We start from the raw sequence: 15,913 nt of genomic DNA on the forward strand, positions 1-15,913 counted from the left end.
GATGTGTCATCTATCCATGGTTGTTCAATATGTATATGGATAGGGTTATAAAAGACATAGATGGTAGGGCGGTGGATGTTGGAGTGGCCCTAATGAGAGAGGGCAGCGCTTGGAAACTTCCTGTACTGTTGTTTGCAGGTGATACTGTATTGTCAGTGAATACGAAGGCGAACTGCAAGGCTTGGTGAATGAGTTTGGGGGACTGTATGAAACGAAATCTGAAGGTGAATGTACGGAAGAGTAAAGTTAATGTCTTCGAGAGAAAGTAAGTGACTGAATGTTCATTAAGGTTGGATGATAAGGATATGGAAAATGTGAGTGCATTTAAGTACTTGGGTAGTGTGCTGAGTAGGGATGGAAATTTGGAGGGTGAAGTGCTTGAAAGATTACCACAAGGAAGAAGGTTGCTGGTTCTTTGGAAGCAGTGATAAAAACTAGGGAAGTGAGCATGGAAATAAAAAAGTCGCTGAATGAATGTATTGTGATATCAACTCAAAGAGATGGAAGCGAAGCTTCCATCTTGTTTGAAGGCCACAAGTCAAGCATGAGAGCACTGGAAATGAGTTATTTGAGAGGAGCATGTGGAGTTACATGGAGAGACTGACTAATGACGAAGTGAAGGAGTGTTGTGGTGTGGATAAGGATGTGATAGAAAACGTTAGGAGAAATACACTGAAGTGGTTTGGCCATGTGGAGAGGATGGAGAGTGAGAGACTAACGAGGAGAGTGTATGTGAGTGAGGTGGAGGGGGGTAGAGGGAGGGGGAGGCCGAGGATGAGATGGAGGGATGGCTTGAAGATGTATATGAGAGAGGGGTGTGTGAGCTGGAAGCAGGGCAGTGAAATGGTTTGGAACAGGGCGAGATTGAGGCGATTTGTTTGTGGCCACCCCTTACGGGATTGAGGCGTCTGGCAATAAATAGTTAGATAGACAGAATCAGGAAGAATAAGCTACAAGTGACGTCTCCAGGCTGAATGGATAAAAAATAAAATAATAACTTGTGTTAGGCTATGCTCATCTTTAAGTGCATTGCCTAACAAGAGGCTCCTCCCCCCCCCCCCATTTCATTGTGTCCCTTGATTGCCAAGAGTAGGCAGCATGTCTGCTTGAATTTCACTTTATAATCACAAAGTAATTAAGCTTGCAAGATGCTGCTTTTGGTATCCCTTATGGCATTATTTAACTCTCCTTACAACAGTAATGTCAATCACCGTGAGCACTGCTAAGGAAGTTAATTCGCTTGGCTGTACCCAGTATTGAATGCAGATACATCAGAGTAGCTTTTTCTGCATCTATGTCCATCTATCTAAACAAACACTCACACACACACATACTCGTGTACACACACACACACACACACACACACACACACACACCCATATATATATATATATATATATATATATATATATATATATATATATATATATATATATATATATATAGATAGATAGATAGATAGATAGATAGATAGATAGATAGATATAGATATAATGTGTGTGTATGTATGTGTATATACGGGTATGCATACAGTTCATACAGTTAGGGGACGTATGAGATGGAGAGATATTATGTAAAGCCACCAAATATGTATGCTAATGCCTCATTTCAACAATTGCATGGTGGATGTAATGGATATTGTGCGTTGATTGGAATGTATATATATGCATCACTGCTCTAATATGCTGGACCAGGAAAATGGCATGTATTCCGAATGACGATGTATTTGGTACAGTACACTCTATTAGCACTGTGCAGGTTACATATATAAATTCCAACCACACTATACGATCGGCTATATCGCGACAACTGTTCATATAGTGACTGATCGCACAGATATACCAATATCACATGGATTCAAGGGGGATAAATTTTTGGTCAATGGCCACCTACAAAAAAGTCTATGAAGAAGTTTCCAACTCTCCTACAATGGTTCCCTAACCAGTCTGATTCGTAATAAAAAAATTATTTTCCATACATGAAACTGCACGGATTAAAAACATTTTATTATTAAATGTCCCTTCAGTTGGAGGAGAGTATTGTCTTATCCACACCACTGGATGGCAAATACTGGATTTTTTTTTTTCACTAGCTGTTTTGACCCACTTATACTTAACTTATTTAAACTTTACTCACAAAAAGCTATCTTGCTACTAATCTCTGAAACTAACTGCAGGCCTATACGCTGTCCAGGGTGTGTACTTTTATTCTTGGTACAGTTAGTACAGGAAACATCGGTGCGAGTTTAACGAGAAAAGTTGATTCAGCAATGACACACCTTTGCTCGGGAGTAGATGAAAGAATTCGGCTAAGCAAACCATTAAATTTATCAGAGAAGCCGTATTTTGACATTAAAACAACCTGTACCTAACCAAATTAGGTCTAACGTTAACCTACTATACTGCTTTATTTTGTTTGGAAGGAAGGAAGGAATAATGGAGAATTAGCACCAAACCATAGTATGGCTATATGGCATTGCAGGAGTAGAGGGGAAATGAAGGCCGGAAGAAACACTGAAATATCAGGAAGAGAGGTAGGTCAGAAGAGGACAGTAAGGAGAGAAAGGCTAAATGAGGTATTTTTTGCAGATGGCGAGAGTCAGTCACCCAGGTAGGCTCAGAGCACTGCCGGAAGTGGCCACCATGCTACTTGTGGGACGAGGTTTCAGAGGTGATTTCCGTGCATTTTAACGTTAAAAAATCAGTTATTCACTATTCTCATTTACAAGGACACTTGCTGCACTGTACTGTGGTACAGACATACCCTGCAGGAGCAAAGTCACAAGTGCTACACTTAGCGCTAAACATACTACCGGTACATGAGGATATTAGTGCCTGAGGTGACAGCACAAGATTTCCCTTATAATTTAGCATTTACTCACTAAGTTTGTCACTTATTATTAGCTCTTATTACTACAAAGACACTTAAAAGGGTACTGAAGCAACAGTTTCAGCGAGTTGCCACGTGAGAGAAAGATCCTTAGTCCTTTACCTTATGAGAAATTAGTCACTTATCTACACCTTATTACTAGTTATGCACTTTCTACGTGGAGAGGGGGGAGGGATGGGATGAAGACGGGGGGTGGAGGGGGAAGGGGGAGGGGGAGGAGAGGAGGGGGAAGTGGGAAAACAGGAATGGGTAAGGAGCGGCAGGATAGGATGGGTAGTGTAAGAAAAGCCTTGAACAGGGTAAGAATAGGCGTGAAAAGATAGGAATGGCAAAGGAAGGATAGGAAGTGGCAGGATAGAGTAAAGAAAGGCAACGCTGGGAAAGGATAGACAGTGTTGGATAAGGACAGGGTAGGTAGGTCAACAAGTGGTAGAGTAGGTTAAAGAGAGAGGGGGTAGTGTAGGGAAAGTCAAGGTAGAGTAGGGTGACAGGAAGGGTGAAGGTAGGGTACGGAGAGGCGGGGTAGGGCAAGGTAACCTTGACACCTATAGACCTGAGTCTCGCTCTGGTGACGTCACAGGTGTTGGTGAATGGGTTCCAACTAATCTGTGCTTGCCGTACACCTATAAAACCGTTATCATTTCTACATCATTCTATCATTCCTTGGTGCCAGTGGTTCATCTCACATGATACAGTTATCGGCTGGTGTAAGCAAAACTCAAGGAATTTTCAAAATGTTTGCATTAATTTAATAAACAAATGGTAAAACTAATTCTTCATTTACCTGGGGGAATATTAGAAAAGACAGAATACATACAAGGAATGAACACACACACACACACACACACACACACACACACACACACACACACACAGAATTATGCGTACTATTGCCTATTCACCTACATCATCAGTATTCCTATGCATATGATTTGCATTATATATATAATACATATATTACACCCTGTTTATGAAACTGCCCAGTTCATGAACTGGGCAACTTCATCTGCCCAATTTGTGAACTGAACATTCTGTCTCTCCATTTCATGAACCTAACCTGATCTAAGATCACACAGATTCCTTACTAGAATGTGCAAGAAATTTGCATAGATAATTTTTTCCTTCTTATAATACTCCGTATTATGTTATGTTATGTAATGTTATGTTAGGATAGGTTAGATTAGGTCAGGTTAAGTTAGGATAGGGTAGAAAAGTCAGGTTAAGTTAGGATAGGTCAGATCGGGTCAGGTTAGGTTAGGTTAGGTTAGGTTAGGTCCATGAAATGGAGAGTCAGAATTCTCGGTTCACAAATTGGGCAGATGAAATTGCCCAGTTCATGAACTGGGCAATTTCATAAGCGGGGCAAAATATATATATATATATATATATATATATATATATATATATATATATATATATATATATATATATATATATATATATATATATATATATATATATATATATATATATATATATATATATATATATATATATATATATATATATATATATATTGTTACATAGCCTATGATTTCATCATCCTTTGTGTAATTCTAACATACAGTATGCTGCATGTTTGATCACGAGCATGTTCTACCTCACTCCCCCCTTCTACCCTTATAGTAGAGTAAGTCGTTCTTTCTGTTGTTCAGAGCAGGAGTGTCAACTCTTTGTCCACTCTGGCTTCATTTGCGCGTCCTTCTTACAAGTTGTATCAAGCTCTGCCGGCCCCTATATAATGAGCTCAGTCTCTTCATTAATTGCCACTTAGATCTACTCCTCATTTGGCTCACATCTCTGTCCTCCCCTGTACAGTTGTTATTATTGTGAGTGCTCAGGAAGTCTCCAACCATCTAGCAGCTGTGTAATTTGAGTAAAAGTGTTATTACATTTTGTTCCTGTACTGTATAGCATAAGGTGTTGATTCGCAGGCCTAGTAAAGTTTTTGTAATTCATGTTGTCAGCCAGTGGTAATAATATTTTGTATCTGTAATAATATATCTTGCATTCACTGAGTATTATCTGGTTTTCTCATTTTATCAGGGCTGACTTAGATAAATTTACTCTTGCTAATTTCGTGTTAATAGAGGCTGTTGCAGTTAACCATATATTTAACCTGCTTTTTGCCGTTACATTATCCTTATGAGTCCTGAATGTTTTGTTGTTAGTTTGAGCATTAAACTTTAACTTGTAATTTTACCTAACTCTTTTGTTTTGAACCTGGAACTTTGCGGGACAGTGGTGATTTTTCGTATTCTCACTTAAAGTGTACATTATCTTTCTCTGTTCTGTAACATAAATTTGGCGACCTCTTATCAGGATATTCAGGATATTATCATAAGGATATTGCTTGATATTTTGTGACTGTGATTTGTTCATGATGTCTACTATTACTAAGCTTGATGAAGCCAAAGATTTTTTGTCAAATGTGCAAACAGTGTGTGATGTAGAAAACAGAACGAAGAATGAACTTAAGCTTGTTGCTCAACAATTGGGAATTGCTGTTCGCTCTCATCATTCTAAAGATCAAATTCTTGACATGACTAATGAAAGCTTGTTTAATGTAACTCCTCCAAATGAGCAAACGCAGATTGAATTAGCTAAGTTACAGCTAGCCCTGCAGGAGGCTCGTGCTAAGGAGGCTGAATTTCAGGCAAATGCTCGTATTCAGGAGGCTCAGGCACAAATTGAACTTGCTAGGATTCAGGCAGACCATGAGTATCGCATGAAACAAGGTGGAACTGGATCATCTGGCTCTGATGATTTTGATGTGGCTAAAAATGTTAAACTTGTCCCTCCTTTTAATGAATCTGATTTAACAAAGTATTTTCAGTTGTTTGAGAGGGTAGCTACAGGTTTTAATTGGCCCAAAGAGTATTGGCCAGTACTCCTTCAAACTGTTCTCACTGGTAAAGCTCAAGTAACTTATGCATCTTTGCCTCAGGATCAATCTGATAATTATGATGTAGTTAAGAGCTTGATTCTTATGGCCTATGAGCTTGTTCCTGAAGCCTATAGAGTAAAATTTAGGACAACTTATAAGCAAGATAAGCAATCCCATGTTGAGTATGCAAAAATCGAAGAAGATCTGTTAGAGCAGTGGTTAAATTCTAAAAATGTGGATTCTGATTTTGATAAATTTAAGCAGATGATTTTGCTGGAGGACTTCAAAAGGTGTATTAATATTGATGTAAGCCTATATCTTGATGAGAAAAGAACAGATAATTTGTCTGATGCTGCAGTTTTAGCTGATGAATATGTTCTCACTCACAAGAGAAATTCTAAAGAAAAAAGGAAAACTGAGAGTAAGTACGTTGCCTCTACTCAGAGTACAGGTAACAGGAAAGAGAATAAAGATGATGTTTCTCAGGAAGTAAATACCAGCTTCACCTCTAGGTTTCAGAAAAGTAAATGTACTTATTGTAGTAAGCTTGGTCATACTACAGAGAAATGTTTCAGGAGACAGCGTGATGTGAACAAAAAGGAGTCTTTAAATATTCAGTCAATTGGTCTAGTGTCCACCCTTGAGAGTTCCCAGAATTCTTTAACTGAGTTAACTGAACCTACTTTGAGGGGTAAATTAAATTCTCATGATGGAGCTCCTCTTTTGAGCAGTAACGTGGGTGACACTCTCAAGAGTTCATGTGCTAATTTCCTGTCTGATGGTTTTGTCAGTCCTCTGGACAGTAATGACAGGAAATCAGTTCAAATATATCGTGATACAGGTGCTTGCCAATCCCTTATGCTGACCAGTGTTCTAGGCTCTAATGTTAATTCCTCTGATGAAACTGTAATCTTACAAGGTGTAGGGAATAATTACTTCTCTGTCCCTCTGTGCAGAGTGAATTTAGAGTCTAGTTTTGTTAATGGTTCCGTTATGGTTGGGTTGGTTGAGACACTCCCAATGTCAGGTGTAACTTTCTTACTTGGAAATGATATTGGTGGAAGTCAAGTGTGTCCAGCTCCTCAGTTGTCTAGTGAGCCAGTGGCTGCGGCCCAGGATTGTGATGTCCCTGATGTGTTCCCTGCATGTGCTGTCACTAGGGCTAAGTCTAAAGTTACTGGTGACTTAGAGGATAATGATGATGATGATGTTATCCTAGCTGACACTTTTCTTGCTAATTTGGACCACTCACCAGATGAGGCAGTACCCCGTAGAGTTGATAATTTGTCTCGTCAAGAGTTGGTTGAGTTGCAGGTTGCTGACCCTGAGTTGAAACTCTGCTTGCAGTGAGGAAGAGTCAGCTGGTGCTTGTACTTGTTAATATATAAAGTCAGGAGTACTTATCAGGAAGTGGAGACCCCCAACAGCATCAGCCGACTGTGAATGGGAGGTTGTACATCAAGTTGTCATCCCTCATGTTTGTAGGCAGGATATCATTAGTGTGGCTCATGATTCCAGTTTGGCAGGACACCTTGGAGTGAGGAAGACTGTGACACCCATTTTGAAACACTTCTACTGGCCAGGTATCTTCAGGGATGTTTCCTGGTATTGTAAGTCTTGTCACACCTGTCAAGTTGTGGGGAAGTGTAATCAGACCGAAAAGGTTGCACCTCTAGTTCCCATTCCTCCTTTCGAGGTGCCATTCACCCGTGTGTTGGTGGATATTGTGGGCCCTCTTCCTAAGACTTCTTCAGGATTTTCTTATGTGTTGACCCTGATTGATATGGCTACTCGTTATCCTAAAGCCATTCCACTTAGAAATATCTCAGCAAAGAACGTGGTTAAGGAAATGCTAGGGTTCTTCACAAAGTTTGGTCTGCCCAAGGAGGTACAGTCAGACCGGGGAAGTAATTTCATGTCAAATGTTTTCAAGCAGTCTCTGAAAGAGTTGGGCATCTCCCAGATCACGTCTTCAGCTTACTATCCCCAGACCCAAGGAGCGTTGGAGAGATATCATCAAACACTCAAATCGATGCTCAAGAAATACTGTTTGGAACATCAGAAAGACTGGGATAAAGGTCTTCCATTCGTTGTATTTGCCGGAAGAGAATCTCCAAATGAATCACTGGGCTTCTCACCCTTTGAACTACTGTTTGGCCATGAAGTAAGAGGACCCCTTAAGCTACTCAAGGAATGCTGGCTGTCGGAGGAAGATGACGTCAACCTGCTGGAGTATGTAATGAATTTCAAAGAACGGCTGTCCACTGCTTTACAGCTGGCGAGAGAGAATTTAGGAGCTGCTCAGGAGAAGATGAAGACTTGGTATGATAAGAAGTCCAGGTTACGCCACTTTCAGCCAGGAGATCAGGTTTTGATTCTGCTACCGGTGCATGGGGAACCTCTTCAAGCCAAGTTTAGTGGTCCTTATTTCGTGGAGAAGAAACTCAGTGATGTCAACTATGTCATCGCCACTCCAGATCGTAGAAAGAACAAGCAACTTTGTCACATCAACATGCTAAAGTTATATCACAGGCGGGACGAAAATAACCCAGTCTGCACTGTAGGTGTTCCACCCGAGTCTGCAAGTGAAGTTCTCCCATGCAGCATGAGCCTGAGTGATAGTTTGGGGAAGAATCCTGATATCATGAATGATCTCCAGACTAAGCTTTCTCATCTAGCTCCCGAGGAAACGCAGGAGTTTTCGGCATTACTGCAGGAGTACCCGCAAGTGTTCCGTGCCACTCCAGGAAGAATCACTGTGTTGATGCATGATGTCGATGTTGGAGACGCAAAGCCAATTAAATTGCTTCCTTACCGTGTGAACCCAGTGAAAGTTCTTCTCATCCAGAAGGAGCTTGGCTACCTGTTGGACCACAAGATGATTGAGCCTTGTCAGAGCGAGTGGAGTTCTCCTGTCACTCTAGTCCCTAAGCCAGGTGGGTCACAGCGGCTTTGCATTGACTACAGACGTGTTAATCAGATAACCAAAACAGACACTTACCCTCTCCCTCGCGTGGAAGATTGCATAGACAAGATCGGAAAGGCTAGGTACATAAGTAAGTTTGATTTGTTAATGGGATACTGGTAAGTACCTATGACTGAACGTGCTAGGGAGATCTCATGTTTTGTAACACTAGGAAAGACTTTTGCATGTTCTGTAATGCCATATGGTATGAAGAATGCACCAGCCACATTTCAGAAGCTCATGAATGTTGTAACAGAGGGTTTGGCAGGGTGTGTTGTTTATACTGATGATGTATTAATCTTCAGTGAGAACTGGAAAGATCACCTATGCCATGTCAGTAAATTTCTTGAGCGTTTGGTTCAGGCTAATATTGTAGCTAATTTATCAAAGTGTGAGTTTGGTCAAGCTAAAGTTCAGTACCTTGGGTACGTAATTGGTGATGGACATGTTGCACCACCAGGAGCTAAGGTTCAGGTTATAAGTGATCTTCCCAGACCTAAAAGTAGGAAAGAGCTACAAAGATTTTTGGGAATGGTAGGTTATTACAGGAGATTTGTTCTTAACTTTTCAAATCTTGTATCACCACTTACAGACCTTCTGAAAAAGGGAGTTAAATTTGTCTGGACCGATAACTGTGAATCCTCTTTCAGGAAACTTAAAGCTATCCTATTAAGTCAGCCAGTGCTCGCTACTCCAAATTTTGCTAAGCCTTTTAAGATGGCTGTTGACGCAAGTGATACAGGAGCTGGGGCTGTTTTGCTGCAAGAGGATGATCAGGGTATTGAACATCATGTATCTTATTACAGTAAGAAGTTCACTCCACCTCAAAAGAACTGCTCAACTATTGAGAAAGAGCTTTTGGCCTTGATTTTGGGTTTACAGCATTTTTCATTTTATTTGTGTTCTGGTTTTGACCCCATAGTCATTTATACCGATCATAACCCACTGAAATTCCTTAGTATTTTAAAAATAAATATCAAAGATTGACAAGATGGAGTCTACTTCTTCAGGAGTATTCATTAGACATACAACATGTCAAGGGGAAAGAAAATGTTATTGCAGATTGCTTATCTAGACTTTAGACAGATTGTTTTAGAGTCATAAGAAATTTCCTTTGTAAATTTCTTTTTTCTTTGTGGGGAGGTGTTACATAGCCTATGATTTCATCATCCTTTGTGTAATTCTAACGAACAGTATGCTGCATGTTTGATCACGAGCGTGTTCTACCTCACTCCCCCCTTCTACCCTTATAGTAGAGTAAGTCGTTCTTTCTGTTGTTCAGAGCAGGAGTGTCAACTCTTTGTCCCCTCTGGCTTCATTTGCGCGTCCTTTTTACAAGTTGTATCAAGCTCTGCCGGCCCCTATATAATGAGCTCAGTCTCTTCATTAATTGCCACTTAGATCTACTCCTCATTTTGCTCACATCTCTGTCCTCCCCTGTACAGTTGTTATTATTGTGAGTGCTCAGGAAGTCTCCAGCCATCTAGCAGCTGTGTAATTTGAGTATAAGTGTTATTACATTTTGTTCTTGTACTGTATAGCATAAGGTGTTGATTCGTAGGCCTAGTAAAGTTTTTGTAATTCATGTTGTCAGCCAGTGGTAATAATATTTTGTATCTGTAATAATATATCTCGCATTCACTGAGTATTATCTGGTTTTCTCATTTTATCAGGGCTGACTTAGATAAATTTACTCTTGTTAATTTCGTGTTAATAGAGGCTGTTGCAGTTAACCATATATTTAACCTGTTTTTTGCCGTTACATTATCCTTATGAGTCCTGAATGTTTTGTTGTTAGTTTGAGCATTAAACTTTAACTTGTAATTTTACCTAACTCTTTTGTTTTGAACCTGGAAATTTGCGGGACAGTGGTGATTTTTGGTATTCTCACTTAAAGTGTACATTATCTTTCTCTGTTCCGTAACAGTATATATATATATATTCTCAGAAATTTACTGAGCTAACTCATAACCATTCCATTACCAAATGTTAGCAAATCCCATTAACTTTGTTTCCATACCGTTACTGAGTCTGCAATGAATAGTTCTGACGAAAAAGTCGAAAAAATATATTTATTCACATATTCTCTTGTGTCGCGATTCCCGACAAAATCGCGTCGTCGCGCCACATGCAATCAACAAAGTTTAAGGTTGGAATTTTTCTGACACTGTCTGGACGTACCCCAACTTAATGCAAAAAAAAAAAAAATGTTCGATATACATTACCGCTCTCCTGAAAGAAAGAATACAATGCACAGGCAGACACAGGGATACACAGCATGACTTTATTAATTAGATATACCCAGATCTCAGCCATTATGGATCAGCAGCTACTGATGACCTTATGGGAGAAAATGGTTTCTCTCATAAATCCTCAAAAGGTCTTCAGTAATTGTAACTTTGCAACGGTTGAGAGAAAGACCCATGTTGTTATAGCATTTGTTACTTAGAATTCCGTCATCTATCATCTCTCATAATCATGCCCTCTTCTCAGCCTGTATATGTATAAGGGAGTAGACATACTATATCCCATAGACCTTATGAAAAAGGTGTAGTATGGATATTTTACTCGTAACATGTGTTGCAGTTCCATGGATTCCGAATGCTTGATTGATATTTTACGAGTGTGTGGCCAAATTCACTTACCACTGTATAGATAGCTTTCGTACTTAGTGGGTTCGTCTTCCTTCTGTTTTATCCTTCCTACCCCAACGGAAAGAATTAAAGTAAATTCTCCGAGGATGTGCTGAGTAAAAGAGAAAACAACCGCTCTGTTGTTGAATTAATAACGTGTGAAGGAAGGATGGGTTGTGGTGGTGTGTGATGCCAGGTAAACTGAGAGAAAGAGGATACGCCATCAAGTGGTGAAATGAAGAAATGTTAGGTCAGGATGAGGTTACACCAAACAATCTTACCTCCTGTCACCTCTCGAGTGTCCGTTTTATTTTCCTTCTTTCTTATTTTCACAGTTTCACTCTTTGTCTGTCCCTCGCGTCAATTGTGTATGTAGTTTGCTATTTAGTTTCCTGTCTTGTCGAACCTTGTACGTCTCTTTCGCTGAGCCTACATACTACTATGACGTCTGTTCTATTTCAGATGCTCGTTTTTATGTATTTCTCTGAAATAAGGACTACTTGCATTTTAATATATTATACTTTTATGAGGTAGTAGCTAATATTACCTCCCGTTTCATATTAGCCACAATATTTCTATTTCTCTCGTCCACTATTAAGATGTTTTTTTTCTTTTCATCCATTTCATAGCACACTGATTTATTGCGCTTGTCTTTTTTATTTGTAGTTCTCAGTTATCTCCGTCTATGATTACATTTCTCTATTTGCATCACTTTTTGCTGGTTTGATTCATTTGATTTTTCTCGCGTTGTTTCGTTATGTTTGTTTTCCACAAATTTTCTCTTTCTGTCCAGGTTGTTGGCAGAGGTTTTACCTCCAATTTTCTTTAAAATATATATTTTTTACTCGGTGCCTTGTGTCACGTTACTGATCTATTATCATATATTTCGTTGTTTTGCATTTTTCTCTAGATATCCTTTTTTCCCCTAAGTGTGTAGGCTACTTATTTTTTCATGATATCCGTTATCCTTTTCAGATTACATTCATCATTCATTACATTTCTCTGTCATACTTATGAAAAGTCTAGCACTATTATCGGCCATGCATTAGTTTTTACCATAGCCTATTCAGAAATAACGGTTCTATCGAACTTTAGCCTTTGTCCCCTCCCTCCCCTTTTTGGTTGCATTAGAATATCATTTACACTTTCTTCATCTTGACCTTTTAATGCTACAGCCATTCTTCGCTCGTATGTTTATTTTCATATTTCTGGTTGTTATTTATCATCATCATCATCATCATCATCGTCATCATCACACCTTTGCCACCTAAACATGAGATGAACTAGGATCCAGACACATAGAAAGAGAAAGTACGGACGTGGAAGAGCTTTCAACATGAGCCAGAAACTCAATCACACAGCATCAAATCTTGTGTAATTCTGGCTCACCTAACGAACCTAACCATCAGAAAATATATTTTTTATTGGTAATTTTAATCCTGAGAAGCCAATTTATTCTCATCCAATAAAAATTCGTATTCCTCATATTCTTCTGTACCTAACTTCTCGTTGCTCTAACGATTTGTGTATCTCTCAGTCAGTGGTATGTTTCGTCACAGATTTTATTCCACGTTGCACAGTAATGTACCTTTGCCATGAATTTTACCATGGACTTTTTCAGCCTTTTACTTCTCCTCCTGCCTTTGTCTACTAAATTTCCTCCACACTCCTTTCAATCTCGGCCCCGTGTTGCATCACTCTCATTCTTTTCTTCCCCTATATTTCTCTCTTCCCGTTTCCTCTTCTTCTTCCTTTCTTCCCTTCTCCCTCCCCTTTTATTTACATCTTCCCCGCTCTTTCTATCCCCCAACTCCTATCTTGCTTTTCCACTCTCACTTCCTCTTTCCCTGTCCCATCACCCTCTTTCTCCCTTCTCTCCCATCTTCTTCCCTCCATCCTCTAATTCTGTTTCCTCTTTTCCTACCCACTCTTTGTCCCTAATTATTTTCCTTACTTCATCTCTTCCTTCCGTCCGTTTCTCATTCTCACATCATTCCCTTCTCGCATCTTTCTCCTTTTCCTTGCATTCCTTCTCCCCCAAACCCTTCTCTTATTTCGCGTTTTCCTCGACTCACCTTTTTCTCATTCTCCCCTCCTTTCCATCTCCCTTCCTGCTCTCCTCAAACCTCTACTCTTTTTCTCCCTCTATTCCTCTTTTATTCTTTTTTCTCATCCCTCGTTCTGTAACCTCCATCTCCCATCCCAAACTCTTTCACTTGTTTCTTCCCTCTTTTCTTCTCCTTCCTTCCTCTGCTTCCCGTTACTTCATCCCTTCTCCACCACATATCTACGTCCGCCCACACCAACATGCTTCTCCTCCTCTTTCAATCTTTTCTCTCCTACCTTCAGAAGTTTCTCTAGCCTTCTGTTTTCGGTTCTCCCTCCCATTCCTTTGCTTACCGGTCTTGCTTTCCACAATCATTTATTTCTTTTCTTTCTCCATCCCTTGTGCTGTCTTATCTTCAACTCTGTCATTTCCCTCTGCCTTCCTTTCCAGTCTCATTTCTCCTCCTCCTTCCATCCTTACCTCCTCCTGCACCCCATCCTTCTTTTCCTTCTTTCCTTTCCTCTGCTTCACATTCTTCCTCCTTACTGTCTTGTTTTCTTTTATCGGGTCTTCAGATACTACATTACTTTTCCTGCTGTTACTTTTGGTCAACACATTCCTGACGCACTTCTCCCCTCCCCTCTCTCCCTCTCCCTCCCTCCCTCCCCCTCTCTCTCTCTCTCTCTCTCTCTCTCTCTCTCTCTCTCTCTCTTTCTTTCTCTCTCTCTCTCTCTCTCTCCCTCTTGATTTCTTTCTCTCTCGAGCAATATGGCTTCACGATAATAACAATTAATAACTCGATCTACTCGTATAGAGCGTACTGTACTTGAGAGAGAGAGAGAGAGAGAGAGAGAGAGAGAGAGAGAGAGAGAGAGAGGATAAAAGGGAGTTTTTTTTTCAGGAAAATGACCCCTGACACAGGAAACGTGAGGCCAAGGGATGATGGAGGAACGTGAGAGAGGGAGAGAGAGAGAGGGGGGGGGGAAGTTTTGTCATGGAAGTGATCCCTGATAGAGGAAACGTGAGGGAAAGCGATGATGGAGGCAAGTGTGTGTGTGAGAGAGAAAGAGAGAGAGAGAGAGAGAGATCCTCCCAACGAACATTGCTTTGCAAGAAAAAATGGAAATAGCCTTCAAACTTGTCCCATCCCAAAGAAACAAAAAAAGGCAGGAACATAAATAATAACTGTAAAATCTACATAGACTCAGTTCAGTGTGACTGGACAAGGGTGGATATCTCTGAAAACTGGTGTCCCTATAGAACTAATCAAGGTAGAAGTTATTACAGAATTACCTTTAAGATGTTGGTGTTCTGTTGTCTGCCTTTTTGTCTCGTATTTACTTCGTCCTAAACAGGTAGATGCTTTTTAATGAAACCCAGCGTGCTTATGAAGCTGACAAACGGCAGTTAGAAAATGATCAGGGAATCTGTCGTCTGTCACTTGTGTTTGTTTGTCTATCGTCTGTTACATACATGTTTATCGTTTATCACCAAAGTGATTTTTGTTTATTTTTCTCTCTGCCATTTTGCTCTCTGCCGGACTGTATTTTATTTCACTTGCCTGGGAGGCTGGTTGTCTGCCAAAGGATTAGAAGTCAAGTTTACAAACTTCCTTGTACGAGTATATTGGCAAAGGGGGAAAAAGAGTGTGCGGCATCCATGGGGGAATTTATCTCCTTAGCAATGTGGGAAAGACAGAGTAAGGAAGAGAACCGCCGGAATGATGGGACAGAAATAACATTGTTCTAGGGAGCTCAGAGGAGGCGTAGATCATATAAAGATATTCCTTATTTAATATGATATGCAATAGTAAAGTATTTAGAAAAGGGAAAGAAGTTGTTGTTTGCTAACTTCATGGATCTGAAGAGAGCATATGCTAGGGGAGGCAAACTCCTCTACCCTTCAAAAAAAAAAAAAAAAAAAAAGGCAGGTGCTGAGAACATGCGGAGTAAAATGGAAACTGTTAAATGCTGTCACCTCTCCCCTACGATGACGTGGATTACGTTTCATTTCTAATAGCGGCGAAGAAATTTATTCAGTCTGGGAGAAACCCTATGAACTGGAGGGATTAAATGCTATACGAGAGGCCAGAGCATAGTTAAGCAGTTATTTCAACCCTAGGTCAACTGAAACCCGGCCACCTTAACCCCGGTCAACTCAGCTCCTGTCAACGCACCCGGGTCAACTCAACCCCGGCCAGTTCAACCTTCCGTTAACTCAAACTTCGGTCACCTCTGTCCAGCGACATGTAGAGTCTGAGTGCCTCGCATTTTTTTTTTTTTTTTTAAGGAAAAGGAAGGAACAAGGAGGCGAAGGGTCAGCTCGAGACTTAATTTATAGTAATTGGGAAGAATTTCTTTTCGCAATGAATTTCTTGCCTTGTTACTTTCAAGAGAATTTATCATTACGTCAAATGAGTAACCGATCTAAGAACATTATTTCACTTAATTGTATTTAATTAGTCTCCTCTGTAATAAGTTAATTGTTCGTAC

Source organism: Coenobita brevimanus, chromosome 116 (genome assembly GCF_032717465.1).
Source record: "Coenobita brevimanus isolate Jiangsu-jjx chromosome 116, ASM3271746v2, whole genome shotgun sequence".
NCBI lineage: Eukaryota > Metazoa > Arthropoda > Malacostraca > Decapoda > Coenobitidae > Coenobita > Coenobita brevimanus.